We start from the raw sequence: 20879 nt of genomic DNA, 5'->3' as shown, positions 1-20879 counted from the left end.
CTTTTTTTTTGTAACGTTTTTATCTGGCTTTGGTATCAGGAAAATGCTGACCTCCTAAAATGAATTTGGGAGTTCTCCAAGTTTTTGGAAGAGTTTTAAATAAACTGGCATTCATTCTTCCTTAAATATTTGGTAGAATTAACCCGTGAAGTCATGGGCCCCTGTGCTTCTTTGTGTTGGGAGCCTTTTCATTTCTCATTCAATCTCCTTACTAGATTGGTTATCAAGATTTTCTATTTCTTCATGCCTCAGTCTCAGTAGGTTATGCTTTTCTAGAAATGTATCCACTGCTTCTTGGTGGTCCAATCTGTCATCACAGTTATTCAGTGGTCTATTATGATCCTTTATATTTGTGTTATCAGTTGTAATGTATATTTCATTTATTTTTTTCTTGATAAGCCTAGCTAAAGGTTTATTAATTTAATCTTAAAACAACTTATAGTTTTGTTGATCTTCTCAATTGTGTTTCCATTCACTATTTCTGCTCTTTGTTATCTCCTTCCTTCTGCTAACTTTGAACTCAGTTGATACTTCTTGGGGTGTGAAGAAAGGTTGCTTATTTTCACTCTTTTTCCTTTAATTTAAGCTTTTATCACTATCAACGTTTTTATTAAATTAATAGCAGTGCTTCTCCTGCATCCCACAAGTTTTAGTGTGTTGTGTTTCCATCTTTGTTTCAGATATTTATATTTTCCTTTTGATTTTATCTTTGACCATTGGTTTTTCAGGAGTGTGTTGCGTACTTTCCACATATTTGTGATTTTTCCAGGTTTTCTGTAACTTTTAGCTTCATATCATTGTGGTGGCAAAGGGTACTTGGTATGGTTTCAATCTTTTTAAACTTTCTAAGATTTGTTTGTGACCCAAAATATGCTCTCTCCTAGAGAATGTTCCATGTCTTCTTTGAGTGTTCTCTTGGGTGTATTTATTATAGGTTCATGTTGTGTGGTTACCCTGAGGCTTACTTAAAACACTTTATAGATAGAACAGTCTACCCTAAGTTGAAAACATTGGCCACATACAAAAACTGTATTCTTTAACTCTTCTCCCATTTTTTGTCACAATTTCTATCTTTATATTTTATATCCAGTAACAAGTTGTTCTATCTATAGCTATTAATACATTTATTCTTTAGCCTTTATACTAGAGTCACATGGTTACATGGTTAACACATTACAGTATTAGTTTTCTGATTCTGACTACATGCTCATCTTTACCAGTGTGTTGTATATTTTTATGTTTTCATGTTACTTATTAGCATCTCTTTTTTTTTTTTTTCCAGTTTGAAAACTCCTTTCACTGTTTCTTGTAAGGCAAGTCTAGAGGTGGTGATGGTTCCCTCAGTTTTTGAAGGACAATTTTGCCAGGTAAAGTATCTTGATTGGCAGGGGTTTTTTGTTTTTTTTTGTTTGTTTGTTTGTTGTTTTTTTTTTTTTTTTAGAACTTTGAATATCCCATCTTCCTCTCACCAGGCCTTAAAGTTTTCTGCTAGAAATTACCTGATAGTCTTATCAGCCAAATTCTTTGTTATACACTGTACATAAGCATACTTGTACTATTTTTAGTTTGCAACTTTTCTGTAAATTTTCCAAAGAATATATTAATATGTATACTACATATATATACCATATATACACAATATACTATATAGTATATATAGCATATGTATTATAAAATGGTCTAGGAAAAAATAATAGCATTCACAGGGGATGTATTGTTTATATATACATTTTTTTTAATTTTTTTAATGTTTTACTTATTTTTGATACAGAGAGAGACAGAGCATGAGAGGGGGAGGGTCAGAGAGAGAGGGAGACACAGAACCGGAAGCAGGCTCCAGGCTCTGAGCTAGCTGTCAGCACAGAGCCTGACGCGGGGCTCGAACCCAGGAACGTGAGATCTGACCTGAGCCGAAGCCGGAGGCTTAACCGACTGAGCCACCCAGGCGCCCCTATATATACATTTTTTTAAAACAAGCTATAGAAGAACAATAAAGACTTTAATTCATATATACATACATATATGCATGCATTTATGCATATATAAGTACTATAAACATGATATATTTTACTATCAAGAAATCAGTTCTCCTCCAAATGGTCCAGGCACAGCTATTCTTAATGTTCCAGTTGTTATTGTTGCTTTTAAGAAGTGTGTGTGTGTGTGTGCTTGTATAAATGGACATGCTGAATCTTAAATTTATATCAAGAAGCAACAAACCGAGTATAACCAAAAAGAATAAAGACTATTCCTACCAGGTGTCAGGACTTATAGTTAAGCCACGTTAGTAAACACAATGTATAATTTGGTTCAGGGAAAATGTTAGTAATTATTGTGAACAAATAGATGCTTTGGCTGCAAATAATGTGACTCAAATGGCTTAACTGATTTAATAGAAAATCCGAAAGCAGAGTTACTTTTAGGGTTGATTAACTTTGCAGGTTGACAGAATAATCAAAACCACAGGTTTGTTCTGTTTTGCCATTGTCACTGTGGTAGCTTTACCCCTCAGACTGACGCCCTTCATAGCCACAAGATGGCTGCCGCAGCTTCAGGTATCACATCAAGATACAGTCATGATGGAAGCAGAAAGGCTAAATATCTTCTAAGTTAGGAAACCTTTTGAAAAATACCCAAACAAGTTTGCCCTCACACCTTCATGGACACTGTTACATTATTCGCTCAATTCTCAAACGAAATACACGCATTCCTAAGTCAAAAACTGACAAGGGATTGAGGTCAGCATGATTGTCTTAGACATGTAATTTTAGGTAGAATGCATGTTGAGATGTCAACCATCAAGACAATAATAATAATTCTGGTTGATGAGAAAAGGCTTTTGATGTTATTCTTTAAACTTATCTCCCCCCCCAAACTAAAAAGCTAAATTAATCCATCACTAAATTAAACTCAGATGTCCTACTTAAAAATCACCATGTTTAATTCGCTCTTTAAGTAGATATAGACAGTTGAAAAAATTACATTTGTTGAGTTTCCACTGAATACCAAACACTATGTTAAGTACACCATCAAATTCACTCCTCACAGCCCCCTTTCTGTCTCAGTAATTCTCATCCTATGAATGAAGAACCTAAGCCTAGGGAAGAAAAAGGACGTGTGGAGTCACCTGTTGACTAAGTGGTGGATCTAAAACTATACACTGACCTTTGACCAAGTGCCCTTTCTTTAACTCAGAGCTTGTTCTCTACCCATATTCTACATGGAGAATTATGATTTGAAATGTAGATTTGTATACTGGGAAAAGTTGTCAAATATCTCCTGAGAATAAGGTTTTCTTCTCCGTAAACACTAAGAATAAAGGCTAAGAATTCTTAGGACCTATTCTCAACCATCAGATGATATGTTGGAGGAGGGTGGTGGATTGCTTCATAGGAAATAACTCAATCTGTCAAACCAGCCTGAAAGAAGAAATACAAAAAGTCTAGTGTAAGAAAGACATTCCTGTGTTTCCACCTTACTCTCCTGGTACCTCCACACTCACAGTAGTTTCAACACCAGATGGATGAGTTTTCTACACATCAAACAATTCTGTGTGACACCAGCCAAGTGTCCTATAATACGATTCAATTTTATTGCCAACTGAAGTTAACACAGACTCCAAGGTCAAGGATTGGTCCATAGAGATGGGGTCTCACTTCAGATGCCAATCTAAATTAATATGTCCCGGGTTACCCACAACTTTGGTCTGACTTGGCTACAAATCAGAGGTTCCCATGACTACTCCCCTATGTTGGATTTCATTATTTGTTACAACATCTCAGAGAACTCAAGGAAGACTTCCCTGCATTTCCCTGGTTTATTATGTAATAAAGGTTATGATAAAGGTTACAGATGAACAGTGAGATGAAGAAATACATAGAGCAAGGTCCAGAAGGGTCCTAAGCACAGAAGCTTCTGTCCCTGTGGGGCTGGGGTGTGCCACCCTCCAACATGTAGATGTGTTAACCAACCCAGAAGCTCCCTGAACCTGTACTGTTGGGATTTTTATGAAATAGTTCTTACAGAGGCACAATTAATTATCAACTCCATTTCAAACCCCTCTTTCCTCCCTGGGGAATGGAGGTTAGGGCTGAAAATTCCAAGCTTCTAATTCTGGCTTGATCTTTCTGGTAACCAAACCCCATTTGAGAGCACAGTTTCCTCCTTAGAACAAAAGGCTCTGCTACCAATCAGGAAGTTCCAAGACCATAGGAGACCTATGTCAGGAACCTGGGTCAAAGACCAAATATTAGAACAAATGACACTCCTAGTGATCTTCTCACTTATGAAATTCTAAGTGTTTTAGCAGATTTGCATCACAGCTGAGGTAAAAGACTAATGTTGACACCAAAGATTCTCATAGCACCCCTGTTTATAAGGGTTTGGGGAACTCTATGTTAGGAACTATAGGCAAAGACCTTTATACATATAGGTATTACTACTGTTATCTTATAGTTCGGCATCGCCATTGTCCCCATTCACGCAAATCAACTTCCATAAACATTGAGACACTTTGGCTTCCTTAAAGGGTGGGTGCATTAGGGATGTCAACAATCCAAGGTGACAGGGTCAGGTGATGAAGGGCAGAGCAGCAATGTGGCAGGGGAAAAACCTTGAGGAGGAAAAAAAGATCAACCTGATGGCTCAGGCAGAAACAGAACAGCCCCGTGCCGCAAAGGATCACCAGGCCTGTGGTGCAGGTGTGATGGATGGGCCCCTCTGAGGCTGCCTGTGATTGAAGCCAGATTGTCAAAAATAGACAGTAAACCAGGAGAGAGAAGCAAGAAGGTAGATGGTGCTGTCAACTTGCCAGAGGATAGAAGGCGAAGAGCATGGACTTGCATGAAGAATGGGGAGGAAAAAACGGGACGAGGTGGTGGATGGGCTTTTTAAGCTCCAAGGACACCTGTGAGAAAAATCTGGGCCATCTGATGTCCTAACAATGAGGAGTTTGCAAAAAGGTAATCTCTTTGCCTCTCAGGAAAGGAGGTTCTTTGCTGGTCTGCACCCCAAGTGGAACAAGCTGAGGGCCCCCACCAACTAACAAACCCAGAAGACTCCAAAGCGATTCTGTGGAAGACCAGAGGGTCCCAGAGTTGTCTCATTAGGACCTGGACAACAGTGGACCAGCCAGAATTGTTGGCCAGTCCACCCCTATTCCACCCAGGAAGGAAAGGATGCATCCAGGGCCATTAGGAAGGCTTGGCTATGTTTTGGAGCCACGGCTAGTGATTCCTGAGAAGGATGAGGCAGCAGCTTCATTAATTTCATCTTAAACTTTATAGAAGGACAAGCCTGTTAGTCTGCAGCAGACCAAGAAATCCCAAAACCCCAGGGGAAAACTAGCAAGTCCAGTGTGTTCACAATGTGCTCTACGAGTCCTAGGCATTCTGTGAAAAGGTCTCAGAAATACAAGTGGTGGGCAGTGAGGAGAAACAACAGGCAGGGCTCCACACAGAACAGCTTCCCTTCCACGGGTGTCAAGTGACAAGTAACATATATCAAGGATTTCCATATGCGAGGTACTGTGTTGGGCATTTGGCATATGCTCTCCCCTATTATGTAACTGACGCAGAGTCACACAGCTGGCGATTGGCTGTGATGGGATTTGAACCAAGCTCATCCCCACGGTGTTATACGGGATGGAAGGGTTTTACACACACACACACACACACACACACACACACACACACACACAGAGCCATTTAAGATGGACATTAAGACAGACAGCCTGAGGTTTATCAAAATCTTGGATGGCAGCTCTGAAGACAGGAGAATCACAGCTGCTCTGTAGTTTACTCTGCCATCTGTGAAAATGAGGAGGATGTTAAATCTTGACCTCTTGGGGTTCAGGCAGGCTTTGTGAGATTTAAGGACTTAATGTCTGAAAAGCACCTCCTACAGTTAAAATAGGCACCTTACTGTAACCCACCCCTTCCAAGACATCAGGCTTTTCCTCCTCCTCACATCCAGAGCTAAGGAAGAAGCTGAAGCCAGACAGTCGCTGCCAAGATCAGCATGGAGAAAAAGGAAGGAGAGAATCGGACAGACAGTGGGAAGGGGAGGGGAGATGTTGGAGAAAACTCAGTAAACACAGGAGATGGACAAATAGAGGTTGTCTTTTATGCTCAAGGAGGAAACAGTTTGTCTTCCCAAGAGTTGGTGTTTTTATAAGACCTTTCAAGCTTTTTCTAGCTTGCCTGTAAGAAGACTCTGTTAAATTTTATGCTTGATTTCAATCTATTTCCTTAGCTTAGAATTTTGGCAAGCAGCTTCGCCCCGACAATAAAATAAAAAAATATCCAAAAGGAGGGAACTGTGCCTTATGATCTGGTTTCATATTCTTTTTGGGGGGAAGTGGGCAGAAGGTAATAAATTGTTATGCTAACATGAAAGAGAGTACTCCCTGGCCCAGGAAACAGGTGCTAAAAAAGATGTGGTCCTTGCTCACCCAGGATTTGCTCAGAAACCATTCCCACTGCAGGCAATAATCTGAGAAAAATAGAAGTTGTTTTTTAAAATTTTTGTATTTAATTTTAAAGTGTTTAAAAAATTTAAATTAACTTAAAATGTTGATAACACAGAAAGAATCTGAAATAAACATGGAAATATTGGCATCTGGGGGTAGGCACATGGCTCTTTTTCTGTGCATTTGAAATATATCTTGCTTTTAAAAATAAACCCAAATTGCTGAGAGAGAAGACCAGCTGGCATGAGAATTAGAAGCTCCGGACAGTCTGGTTTTTGTGATATAAACAGCTCATAATTTGAATCTGAAGTCGAGTGAGATTAAGGTAAGGAAGGAAGGAAGACTGAAGATTAAATCATCCACAGACATTTATAGATCTCTACCATATACCCAGGACTTTTCCAGGACTTGAGGACAAAATGTTGAACAGAATAGATATATTCCCTAATTCTGAGCTTCCAATCTAGTAGAAGACCAGACAAGAAGCAAATGAGTGAAGAATTACACACTGTGGGAAGTGTTCTGGGGGAAAAAAAAAAAAGGCAAGTAGTGTTGAGATAGACAATGGTGAGGGGATTTGCCAATTTAGACAAAGTGATTACAGATGGCCTCTATGAGCAAGTTCCATTTAGCTAAGAACCAAAGGAAAAAGAATAATAGAAGAGTAACCCATAATGAAGATCATAGATATGTACATGCCCTAAAGCAGGATTGTGTTGTTTAAACCCCAGGGACAGAAGATGACCAGAGTGGTTGGTGCACATCTGGAGGAGGTAAAGGAGCAGAGATAGTCAGTGGCCAGAGGAGAATAAGTTTGGACACTTGGGAAGGGGTTGGCCTTTTATTGAAAACAACTATGGCAGCCACTGCAGGTCTTAGTTACAAAGGAGTAATATGTTCTGAATAAACCTTGAGAAAGATCACTGTGGCTGCTGTTGTGAAAAATGCTGTTGGAGCTTGGTAAGAGAGAAGTAGATAAGGGAGAAGCAGGATTATCTCACTGTAGCCTGAAAGCCAATTCTGGCGCAGTGCACTACCTTTTTTGTAAATGAAGTTTCATGGCAACACTACATGTTCATTTGTTTACATATAGTCCAAGGCTGCTCTCACACCACAACAGCAGAGTTCGGTGGGTGAGACAGAGGCTGTATGGCCCACAAACCCAAAAATATTTGCCATCCGGCCCTTTGCAGGAAAAATGTGCTGACCCCTGAGTTTGAAGGTTGTGGCACTACCCTCCATACTATATGATGGAAGCCAATTAACCTTTAATCCAACAAGAATGATTGAATACCTCTTGGGTACTCAGGAGAAAGATGGTAAACCTATAAAAACTGTGTAAGATCAGGTAGCCTCTTTTATAACTGTCCATCCCATTAGATCTGTTCCTTCATTTATACTTACACAATCCCATTCTTTCAATGCCTCCACCCTTCCCTTCTGAGCCTTCAAATTTTGTTCAAGTCCTGTACCTTTGATAAAGCTTTCCCTGGCTTATATCTTACTCTGCCATAAGTATCTCCTAGGTTATGTACTCAGCCTTTGATTTTACTGTGTATACTTAAGGCTTTGGGTGACAAGAGCATTTTCCCCATGGTTATAAAAACATGAACTATCCCAAACTTGTCCCCTAACCTCTGAGGTGCCACTCAAGCCTCTCAGCCAAGGAGAGAAGAACCCTCGTTGCAAGGTGACAGCCATTGGTTCAGGGATAGAACATGATACTAATATAAACTTTCCTCCAGGGACATCTGCTGGAACCAGTGAAAATGATCATCTCTTATCTTGTTGCTAGGATGGTACTAGAAGGCTCTGAGTCTAGGATTACCAACACCCCCACCAAATGTGCACAGTTAGACATATACAAACATCCCACGTTCAGTAAGAGGAGAGGCAGCGTTGAGACAAACAGTGGGGAGCCATGATGGTTTTCCCAGAACCCAGCATCTTGTAACACCTCTCATTCTTACACATTACAAGCCAATAAATCTTTATTATTTAAGCTTATTGCATTTCTGCTACTTACAAGTCTCACCTACTATCAGACTTTGCTAAGAAAAAAGTGTAGGGATGGTCTAGTAAAATACCAGGATACTCTGCCTACCATGAACTCTGGGGCTGGTTTAGCCATGAACTTCCTGTGTGATCTAAGGTAAGTCTTTGATACCCTCAAGTTTCCCACCTATAAAATGAGGAAATTGGGCTTTCTGAATAACCATTCCATGCTGATTCCTGAGTTTTGTATGCCCAAATCCTCTAGGAAAATGAGCATTTCTATCTCATTACTTTAGGACCAAGGTGACTGTTTTCACAGAGCATTATTTGATTTTCTTCCAGAAAATTTAATCTCTGAACCACACATAGAAGCAGGAGTCTGTATTTACATTGATCTTCTCATTCCACCAGCTCGGGCAGCATCCACACACAAGGCAGTGACAGTCTAAGGGAATGGAACACTTCGTGTTTTACCATGGTTACATCAGGTGTCTCATGAAATACCTCAAGTGCTTTTTCAAAAATGTAACAAAAAAATATGAAAAGAAGATTTACAAACATCTTAGAGGCCAGCATGATCTAGGAGAAATTCTAAAGCTGGCTGGAAATGATTTCTCGTTTCCTATAAAGGCACCTTATTTAAAAAGAAAAAAAACCCAGGAGGATCTCTGGCAATGGTTTCTTGTTTCTGCCCTTAGCTACATTTTCTCATGAGCTCTGTTGGTCGTGAACAGGCCTGGTTATAACACAGGTCAAGATCATCACGATGTTTCTCACCTGGAGCACCATTAACATTTTAGATGAGATTTTCCTTTGTGCTTCAAGGTCCCCTGCATTGCAAGACATTTACCATCCCAGGTAAATGCCAGTAGTCTGGTCCTCTATCATTGTGATACATAGTCCAAGGAGACCCCTATTCTTCTCTAAGAATCCGAGGAGACAGGTGCTACCACCGATCAAGCTCTCATTTTACAAACGAGTTAACTGGGGCCCAGAGATGTCACGTGATTTCCCAAGATCACACATGTGAGAAAGGACCAAGGGATGATTCTGAAGCCACATACTTTGACATCCAATCCAATCTATCTTAACCCATCTCTGATGGCTGGGAGTGTCACTTCTATAGCCGATTCTATTATAAAACTTACAACCATGCTATTAATATCAATACCAACCATTACCTTCCAATTATACTCTGATTACACTTGATACATTCTTCTACTATAGTTCAGCAAGTCTTTTCATATTCATGAGTCTTCATTACCATAAGTAGCTCATAATACTTGCATTTGGAATAGATGAAAAAATAGCCTATCAAAATCCAAAAGCAGCCTTCTAATTCTTGTCCATTGGTCCTCAAAGAATGGAGAGAGGAACCCGTGGGCATACACCCAGAAGGCAGTAATCAAAAGATATTCAGTAACAGAGGAAGCTATTCTGTCCATAAAATCTTAGCATTTCTGACATTTGGAGCACTGTTTGGTCAAAGCTGGTCTTCTCAGGAGTTGCTCCTATTGAGTGATTCCGCAAGTGGCCTAGAATACTTAGAGAGAGGTGGGTATCAGTTCCTAGCAATAATAAGGTATTAGGGTGAAATAGGCTCATCCCCTATTACAGCCCCCCAAATCCCACCCCATTACTAAGTGCTCGAGGAGGAGATGAACAGATAGGAAAAGACAGTACATTATTATGGTTACTGATATTTGCATCGCAATGTCCGGCTGGCAGCAAGGACAGAAGAGCTTGCCTGCATGTCATCCATCTCAGATGCCTCCCCACGCTCATGCACACCAGATCCATCAATATTGCAGGAAGGTGAAAAAGGACAGAGCCTCAGGACTGTATGTTCTCACGGTATTTTCAGTGCAATTCATGAGCCACTTTTAATGCATTTGCTTCCTCAAGATGTGCTTCAGACAAGCCCACATGATCAACGATCGAGCAATGCCCAGTCACTTTTTCAGAGTTTGGTAAACCAACAGGTCTGGAGTTGCATTTTAATAACACCTCTCTCTTATAACCCAGTTGTTTTTTCTACACAAGAAATCTGAACACAGAAAATAGATTGATTCAAAAGTTTAACACAGGAGCAAAGCTAAGGTCCCAAGTTTGTATACTTTTTAGTCAGAAGTATTTAAAGCAGTAAATATATTGTCAGAATAGCAATTTAAAGCTGATAATCATCAGAGAAAAATAAGTAAATGCACGGATCTCAAAAATGTGGTAAAGAGTTTTCCTTTTCATGTTTTCAGCAATGTTATTAGGAGTCAATTACCATTTAATTTCTCTACCAAACCCAGTTATGATTTTGCTGTCCAAATGTTCCTGCATATCACATTAGCCATTCAAAATTAAAATTTTGGGGGCACCTGGGTGGCTCAGTTGGTTAAGTGTCCAGCTTCTGTTCAGGTCATGATCTCAGGGTTCATGAGTTTGAGCCCTGCGTTGGGCTCTGTGCTGACAGCTAGCTCAGAGCCTGGAGCCTGCTTCAGATTCTAGGTCTGTCCCTCTCTGTGCCCCTCCTCTGCCCCTCCTCTGCCCCTCCTCTGCCCCTCCTCTGCCCCTCCTCTGCCCCTCCTCTGCCCGCACATGCATGCTCTCACTCTCGCCCGCCCTCTCTCTCAAAAATATTTTTTTAAATACTTTTTAAAAATTAAATACCATAGGGGACCTGGGTGGCTCAGTCGGTTAAGTGTCCGGCTTGGGCTCAGGTCATGATCTCACGGTTCGCGGGTTCGAGCCCCGTGTCGGGCTTTGTGCTGACAGCTCAGAGCCTGGAGCCTGCTTCTGATTCTGTGTCTCCCTCTCTCTCTGACTCTCCCCTGCTCATGCTGTCTCTTTCTCTCAAAAATAAATTAAAAAAACAAAAATGTCTATAAAAATTAAATACCTTTACAAAAATAAAAGCTGTAATTTTGCCCTTCTACCTCCCTCACCACCAATAGTGTCAATTTTGAAATGCAAGTTCCAGAATCCCTTTTTTGACAATGATCTTCCAGGGAAACTAGAGAAGCTAGGGGAATCCTATAAAAATGCTGCCAGCTAAGCACACAGATGCCCTCTTTAGCTCCCCTCCAATTGTAGAGCTGAGAGCTATCCACAGTGTTATTCCAAATCCATTCTTCAACAAATGTTTGTTGCAAACAAGTAAAAGGTATACATAAATGCTGTTAGCAAGGAAAGGTGGCGGGAGGGAGAAACACCACATTTGTCACAGAAAAAAAAGACCCTAAAAATGCAATTATCTGGCATACCTTAAAGCTAGTCATAACTATTTTAAATTATTTTGTATATAAATATCAGTTATCCCAAATGGGAAAATGTAAAACCCAAGAGGAAATGCCTATAAATGATGGAGTTATAAACTGGTATTCTAGTTGGTAAAGTTATACAGTACAGAAATGCCTAACTCCCTTCCCTACATCCCAACCCACCTTCAATTCCTTCCTGTGAAGCAGATTTGCAAAGTAAAACTTTCTGATAGTGGGGGGGGTGGGAAATAACTTGGAAGCAAGTCAAAATAATGGCATCAGACAAAAACCACTCAGATTGGTCTTCAAATCCATTATTTGCCCTCTGGAGATGAGGAGCTCTCAGGAAAAGGTATTTGTAAATATTCTACTACTGTTTTGTTTTGTGTGTGTGTGTGTGTGTGTGTGTGTTTTTCTTTTTTTAGAGAGACAGAAATCACACACCAGTGGGAGAGAAAAAGAATCCCAAGCAGGCTCCATGCTTAGCACAGAGCCGGACTCAGGGCTTGAACTCAGGAACACAGAGATCATGACCTGAGCTGAACTCAAGAGTCAGGTGCTTAACTGAGCCACCCATGTGCCCCATTTATTGGTATATATTTTGTTTGCTTAAACATAGCATTGCATCTCAGTCTTTACCACCATTTCATTCTTCTTCTAAGACCTCACCTCCTCAAGAGGTCCCAATCAGGAAATATTCAGGGACAAGACTGTTGTCTTGCTGCAAACTGCAGATGGTAAAGAAGCAATAGATCTTATTTTGAAAATCTTGACATAATATAGACAACAGAGATTTCAAAGTGGAAGTGAATAAACTTTGATCATTTTGGCTTGAATATTCTTTGGCCAATAAAGGAGAATCTAAAGCCGTCTGATACTAAATAGTTAAAATCCTCAAGCAATAAAAATACACACACACACACACACACACACACACACACACACAGGCTGATTGTTGAAATAAATTTAAGGGCAAAGACATTTTGGAAGAATGGTCATCAGAAACGTTGCAGGTGAAAAAGACAAGAACCTAACAGATTCCTTCCTTAACCAAACATACTTCTCAAAACCCTTTTTGATGAGGTCTCATTCTTGGGCCTTCTTTTCAAATGCAAGAATCCCCTACCCTCAGAGGAAAGCTGATCTTCTGACCAAATTCCCCATCCCCAGGTACACCAGATCTCCCTTGCCCATCCTCAGCAAGGCTCCTGCTGACATGGACTCAGCGAGGAATTTCCCTTTAGTAATTTCCCATCCACTGACCCCCTCCCCTCCTGTTCCTTGGTATTAATCCCCAGTTGTTCAATTTGGAATTGAGCCCAGTTCTGTACTGCGGTCTCTATTCCTCTATTGCCATAGTTCCTGAGTAAATCTGTTTTTACCACTTTTACTACTATTCAGCTCTGGTTTGCCTTGAAAAAAAAATCACAGAAGTACAACAAATAATAAAAAGTGTCCATAGGAGGGCATTTCTGGGGTAGGTTGCATGTTTGTGAGCACATCCTGTCTTTTGTGGGTTTTTTGGTTTTGCACCAATTGACCTTTAGGGTTCAGGAGAAGCATGAATGTAGATGGGTCTTTTTATTTTAAAGTGTTAGCTCAGAAATTCTCTCCAACTCTTTCTTTCACAAACATGGGTGACGGCTGTATGAATTTGGGGTTTTCTGTGGCTCCTATGCACCAAATCCTAAAAGTGACTTTTTTTTTTTTTTTGATCAGAAAGGAAGCCAAACTGGGGGGAAAAAAAAATCATCCTAAGTAACTGATGTAAAAAGAAATTTTCAAGGTGGTCAGGCCACTTTGAGCCTAATTGGTTCAACTTTTTTTCCTTCAGCCTAGAGTCTTCAGTGATTAGTGAAGTTCAGAACGTTGCCCTAATTACACTTCCTCTTCTTCATCTTGGCAATTACTAAGAGGAGAAACAAACATTTGGAAATAGTTTTAACAATGAAATCTGGGAGGGTTATCTGTGATTTTTAGGATGGGTCAAGGAAAAAAGAAGAATTTAATGATGTAGGCAATGCAGTTACCCCAGAAAATGCCAATCTCCATACATCCTATTTTGTTTTCTGAGTGATGTGGAGGTTGTTTTCTGAAATAGTCTCATAGGATAAAAAGCAGTGACGGACGCTAGAAAGGCAATGGCGAGGATCTGGATTCCAGCCTCTATTCTATTTGGGCAGAACAGGGGGTATTCATAGGAAACGGTACATGTGGAAAGGGAGGTGGGGAGCCATGGGGGATATACAGCCCACAGAACCCACTAAATACCCAGCCAACCACTGGCAATGGCATCCTCTGGGCAAGGTGAGCCAAAGATTTTGAAGAAAGGGAAGTCTTTGATTGGAATTGTGATTTAGGAAGCTCCCCGGAAGCACTGGTCCTTGATGAATGGACATCGGAAAAGCGCCCTAGGCAGAGAAACCAGTTAGGAGGCTACTGTGACGGAGAAGACAGAGGATAATGAGGGCCTAACGTGGACAAGGCAGTAGGGATGGGAGATGATAGTTACGAGGAAGCCCTGGAAGGAGAAGCAAGACAATGAGATGCTCGGTTTGGAACATGCTGGCTTCGTGAATGGCATTTGGAGCAGAGCTGTTTGAAACAGCAGGACATGAGGGCGCAAATGGGTAACAAGTGATCAGAAATACAGAACCAGAGAGTCCGAAGCAGCTAGAATTCATAGAGTTCCTGCCACGTGCCAGACCCCCTGAACTCTAGAGGAAGTATTGAAATGGGAAATTCATCTATACAGCTAAACATATGCAACATGCTGCAAAAACAAACTAAAAACACAAATGGATCTTGGGAGCAGCCCTGCTCAGTCAGCCAGGTTTGCAAACAGCTTTACACAGGAGTCCCCACTTGGTTATTTCTTTCCCCGTGCACTCAGGTTCCTAAGCAACAGGCTCTGGCCAGTTGCTGGGTTAATCCAGTAACTCCTGGCATCTGTCCCGAGGTGAGGGTATCATTAGCTCATAAATGCTGCAGCTGGAACAGGGTGCCGACTCACCCTGACCCCAAGAAAGGAAGAGGCAGAACTTGGACAAGAGTACACTCCTGTGCCTTGGTAATAGCCTTCTTAAATTATCGCCCATTGTCATGGCCCTCCATCTGGGAGGAAGGTCTTCCTCTCAGTAAGGATTTCTTAAAGACTCAAGTAGACGCCAACATTCAGGCCTGACTGTTTCACTCACTCATCTGGCTTCGGGGAACCAGGCAATTTCTTCCCTTTGTCCCACTCCCTATGTAGTAAAACTGCAATTTAAAAATAGTGGGAAGCATCCTCAATGCCCATCAATATGTGGCTGGTTAATAAATTATGGATCCTCCATGCAGCTGAGCACTATTTGACCCATAAAAATTCAACAGAACTTGGGGCCCCTGGGTGGCTCAGTCAGTTAAGTGTCCGACGCCTGATTTTGGCTCAGGGCATGGTCTCATGGTTGGTGAGTGCGAGCCCCACTTTGGGCTCTGTGCTGACAGTGCAGAGCCTGCTTGGAATTCTCTCCCTCTCCTTCCCTCCCTCTTGCCTCTCCCCACCAAAATAAACTTAAAACAATTGTTCAATAAAACATCTATTTATGCTGCTGTGGAACAATCCCCACATTCTCCGTTAAATGAAGAAAAAATTCAAATCATGTGCTTTATCACCATTTGAGCCAGGAAAGGGGCTCTAATTTGTATCAATTAGCTCTGGTATAGCAGGAGCTCTGTGGGTTTGTACCCAAAAAACTGAGCCCCAAGTGTAGCAGGGGGTAGCCTTTTATGCAATTTCTACTTCTTTGTTACCCATATATATGGTGTCAGTCATATATGGTCTGATTGGACACTGTCCAAGTTACAGAGTCATGTCAGAGCTCTGCATTCCTGTAAAGGAGTTGATTGGGTCACCTGGCCTTCCTGTGTTCTGAGGGCCTCCACCTCATTCCATAGGGAAAGACTCTAAACTCCACCACGCTGGCCAAACACAATTTTTAAGTTACAAGCAGTCAATCTCAGAATATAGTACCCATAGGTTTGTGCCAGTAGTGGGTGAGTCGGGGAAAAGAGGGGAGAATGAAATGACTCTATTCACTACTTGACTTCTTCTATGCTATGGAAATTGGTAAAAACAAGTTTTCTGTTAATGTCTTGTTACCAGGATACCATTTTTCCAATTATTCCCAAAGAGCAGAGATTATTAACCCTGTGATTTTATTCCAGCAGGACTGTTCAAAATTGCACTTCCTGCCATCCATGGAGGTTAAATAATCAATTATGAATGGCACAATGATAATGAAATTCTCAGAATGAACTTCTGTAAGCTTCAGATAGGCTTTCTTGGTAGGGTGGAAGGGGGCAAAGAGAGGAAATGCAAGTATTAATAGTGTGAAGGTCTGATGTACTCAATTTGATTTTATAAAGCAGCGAGAAAGTCCCCAGAGCCTCTTCAGAATTTTCCCTAAGTCCATTCAACAAACATTATGCCACAGTTCTGGGAGATTTCAGAATTAAGTGCCGTAGGAACCAATTGCAATGGTGCCTCTGCCACATTACCTTTGGAAGAGCCTCTTTGGAATTTCCACCAAAGCAGGATTTGTCGCCAAACTCTGACCTCAGCAGCTTCCCCCGGACAGAACAGCAATCAGTCTGGAAATGCCAACCCGAGGCCATTTTCCTTATATTGGGTTCCAGGAGATCTGTGAGGGCCACAGATGAGCCCACCAGGTGTAGATTATTTCGAGGCAAAAGGTGGTACGGCCAGTCCTAGGAGTGACTGAGGGCTGAGGCTGGGCGCTCCTGGCAGCCCCGCCACACCGGCAAGCCAAAGAAAAGCCATAGCAGCCTGAGAGCCTGTTAAAAAATGCTGAATCATGGGCCCTTGCCCAGACCTTCAGAACCTGCAATTTAACAAGATCCCCAGGTTATTCATATGCACAATTGAGTAGCCCTAGTGCTAAGTAGGTAATGAGAAATACCTGCCGCATTGAATACAAAGCAGCGAGGGGCGGGGGGAATCCCTCCCTTCTCAGCCTAGACTTGTAAATTATTCAAAACTTATTATTTTCTCAAATTTTGGCATGGCACTGATGGCCTTGGGAAGATACTCCTGCAGAGAAGCATGGCCTCCCTAGCTTACTCTGTGCCAAGGGGCAGAAGGTATAAGACTGCAGTGAAGTTTCTGTTCTAGGTTGAATTGCTAATTTGTTTTGATCTCAGGCGAGTTCACTGCCCTTTCTGCCTCTCATTTCCCCCACAGGTGACATGAAGACTTTAGAAGGCGACCATCTTCTCAGCCTCCTCCTGGGCAGTGACAGTCTATAGTTCTACCCATGACAAGAAGTGTCCGCTGTGAAGTCTTCAGATCATTGAGAGAAATGTCCTCCAATTTCTCCCCTTCATTGACCTCTAGATTAGACATGGGCCTCTTGCCAGAGCCTGTTGTGATCTTCTAGGCTTTCTTGGTTGTACCCAGCAGCCCGTCGTTCTGCCAGAACTCAGATTTACCTTGAGGCCAGCCTGCTCTGCATTTCCAAGACTCTTCTCTAGGGGGTTCCTCTTAGTCACTCAAAGACACAGATGTATAGAAGTCTAAGCTTCTCTCAGGACAAAAGATTTCTTCACAAAAGGAAGGATAACATATATACAGAGAGAGAGAGAGAGAGAGAGTTTATGAAGATAGTTTAGCTTCTTCGGTATTTGCTATATAGTGAAAACAAAGATCAATTTAGCACAACCCACATAAAGCACATCTTACTATCATTAACACAGCATCCCAGGGTAAAGTGTGCCCCTAAAGAGCAAGCATCCCAAATTATACTTAAATATCCCCTTTACAATACAATGGCAAACACATCTTTCAGCCTCTGTTTAAATATCCCTATTTTAAGGACAACTAATGACCTCCAAGGCAGCCCATACCATTCTACCTGCTTTCTTCTAAAAGTTTCCCTCAGCTTATGGGTTATAGACCTGACTTCTGGTCACTCTGCCTACTGGGACTATTTTTCCTCATAATGCTCCATAAGCCCTCCTCGTCAGGGTAGCCTTCCAGCTACTGTTCTCTAACTAAGCATCCCTAGTTCCTCCCTAGACATTGTTCCAAATCTCCTTAGTAAGTTCATGTGGCTTTTAATGAGTAGCACCTGGACTTGAAATCTGAATTTTGCACATGGAAGAGTAGGACTCATTGTGGCTGTGTTACTGGCTCTCTTTTTCAGGAAGAAGTAAAAAGGCGGCATGACGTGGCAGGATGATTTATTGAGATATGATTTACGTTTTGTTTTTCCTATTGGGCTCACCATGCTACCCAGACCAGGTAGTGGGACTTCTGTGCTCCCATACTTCTGGGGACGTTTGTGTTGCCAAGTTCAGAACAGCAGTTGTTCTCAGAACACTCTTGACTTTTGTTTTCCAGGATCTTTTTTCTTAAGTTTATTTATTTTGATAGAGACAGAGAGAGTGAGCAAGGGAGGGACGGAGGGACAGGGAGAGAGGGAGACAGAGGATCTGCAGCGGGCTTCAAGCTGACAGCAGAGATGTAGGGCTCAAACTCATGAGCTACGAGATCATGACCTGAGCCGAAGTGAGCCGGCTAACCGACTAAACCAGGTGTCCCTGTTGTCCAGGATCTCATACTCCTGGACAGACTTGGAGAGCAGAGAGAGGGGAGTGCCCTTGAAGCTGAAAGGTTGAAGCAAAAGATAAAAAAGAGGAGATGCTCCAAGAATGAAAAGGCGATGGAAATAATCCATAAAGTAGTGGAGACCTTTGCCAGTGTGGTGCTTAAGTGATGTGGCATCCCATGCAGATCGTCATATTAAATTTTCAGTAACCATGAGATATATTGCTTAGGATATGATTTAAAAGCTTAAGCTCCAGGGTCAGAACATCTAGGTTTAAACCTGACTCTGTCTAACTCTGGGCAAGCTTGGTGCCCTGCCAACATTTCAATTTCTTTGTCGATAAAATGGGGATAATAATAGTAGCTAGTTTGTAGGGTTTTGTGAAAATTAAATAATACAATCCATGTAATGCTCCTAGCAGTGAGCTTGGTGCATTCTAAGTGTTAACTATTATACATTGACAAAGTTGAGGTGAAAACATTTGACAAAATTAAACACATTATGAGAATGTAAGTCATCACTATTAAGTACTTCACATTTCAATTGACTTGAAAAGAAATTTCCCCATTTCTTAAAATAAATTAAACATCTGGATCTAAACTCATAGAATTATAACAACAAAAGGAGAGAAAACATTTACATCTACAGATGAGGAGTATCAGTTTTTCGGGCCTAAAAATAACCCAACGTTGTCATATAACTCAGATCTTGTTCCATAAATAATCATGGGAAGATTAAGTGATGGAGCATTAAAGTACAGTATTCAGAACTTCTTTTCTACATATACATCTGACTATGAACATCTTTAAAATTAAATAGTTTTCCTTCATCTGCCAGGCAGATGATACAAAGGTCTAATCAATAATTCATCCTGGCAAAGAAACTCATTACTCAGTGAAGGCTATGACGAAAATCCTGTCAAGAAGTCTTGTTTTGGCTAAATAAGGCAACTTAATTTAGTGCAAAGTGAATAATACAACTCTAAATCATTCATTCTAAAAGTCAACATTATGCATTTGTCCATCAAATATGCATCCCAGGCCTGGACATGTATTAACTTCTTTATTGCTTGGCCCTGAGGGATGGCCAACCTGTGGTTTTGTTTTTATTCTCTTTGAAGCTACCAGGTCTCCTGGGCAGAACAAAAGCCAAGCAAAGGAGACTTTTGGAGAAACCAAGAACTTAGAGTTGGAAGTCCTCAAAGCTAATCTTCCATGTATTCTGGTGTCATCTCCATAATGACTCTGAAGGCTGGTCATCCTCTTCTGCATAAATACTACTGTTAATGAGGGGTTTACTACCCATCTGAGTTAAAACTCTTCACATTTCAATAGCAGAAAGCCTAAATCAAACTAGTTTAAGCAAAATGGCAATTTATTTCCTCATATCATACAGCATGAACAGTCTTTTAGTTCATGCTAAACGTTTAGCTTTTACTTTTAGGTTTATGCTTTTAGTCTTGGGATGATCAAGACTCAACCAGTTTCAGCAAGGTTTGTTTTTTATTCCCCTGAGTTCCACTTCCTCTTGAATAGTTTCCCCTTGTGGTGGCACAACAGTGACAGCAACCTCCTAGTCTCGCCATAGTCAGTGGGAAAAGATAACATCCGGCATAACTGAAACAAAAGTCTTAGAATTGGATCTTTTTTGGCTCCAATTGGTGTCATTTGGGTCTTTTGCCCATCCCTGACCCACTCATTATTGTGGGGAATAAGGTGAGGCAGTGCTCTGATTTTCCAGGCTCTGCCTCTGATTTTCCAGGCTCAGTTTACATGCCATGGTTGGATAGGGGATGAGTCAGGTGCAAGGGAACTACAAAGAATGAAAAGACAGAAGAGAAGGATCAAAGAAATCAGTCCAAAAGGAAAAGAAGAACAAATAAATGCTGGGCAACCAAAATCCTACTCACCACACTACTCTAATTATCCTGGTAAAGCATTAATTTGCTTAGATAGAAATTGATTTTTGGAATTTAAAATTCCCAGTCCTAAATCTGCCTTCTGAAATAACATAGAACAAGATTACTTCCTCTTTCTAGTGGCAGTTCTTCAACCATTTGTAAACAGACATCAAATCTCCCTTCATCTGTTCTCCTCCATGTTAAATGTACATACCAGGACGTAGACTTTTGGGATTGGAAATAAATCAGTGCATGCTATTCAGTAGACACTAATCTTACTGACACTTATAAGACACTAATCTCATTGTGGAACTAAATATATATTTGTTGTATTCCTCTTTGTTTCAATTATAATGGTTTTCTTAATAAATATGATAATTAGCATTGGCAAGGCTATTGGGGAAATAGACATTTTCAAGAACAATTGGTTCTGACAATGTTGATTAGGTAATCTAGACTAAACATTGAAGACACAGAAGCTTCACCAAAATATTTTTCAATGTTCTTTAAAAATGTCAAAGGGCTTCCATCAAGGACAGAAATTACATGCTGTTTTTTTTTCCCCCATAGGAAGTGTGTCTTGGGTTTTTCCCTTATTATTTTCTTTACTTTTTTTTTCCTCTTCTTTTTTTGGTGGTGGGGGTGGTTATGTTTAA

The sequence above is a fragment of the Suricata suricatta genome, chromosome 6 (genome assembly GCF_006229205.1).
Source record: "Suricata suricatta isolate VVHF042 chromosome 6, meerkat_22Aug2017_6uvM2_HiC, whole genome shotgun sequence".
Taxonomy (NCBI): domain Eukaryota; kingdom Metazoa; phylum Chordata; class Mammalia; order Carnivora; family Herpestidae; genus Suricata; species Suricata suricatta.
Note: the sequence above shows the minus strand (reverse complement) of the source record.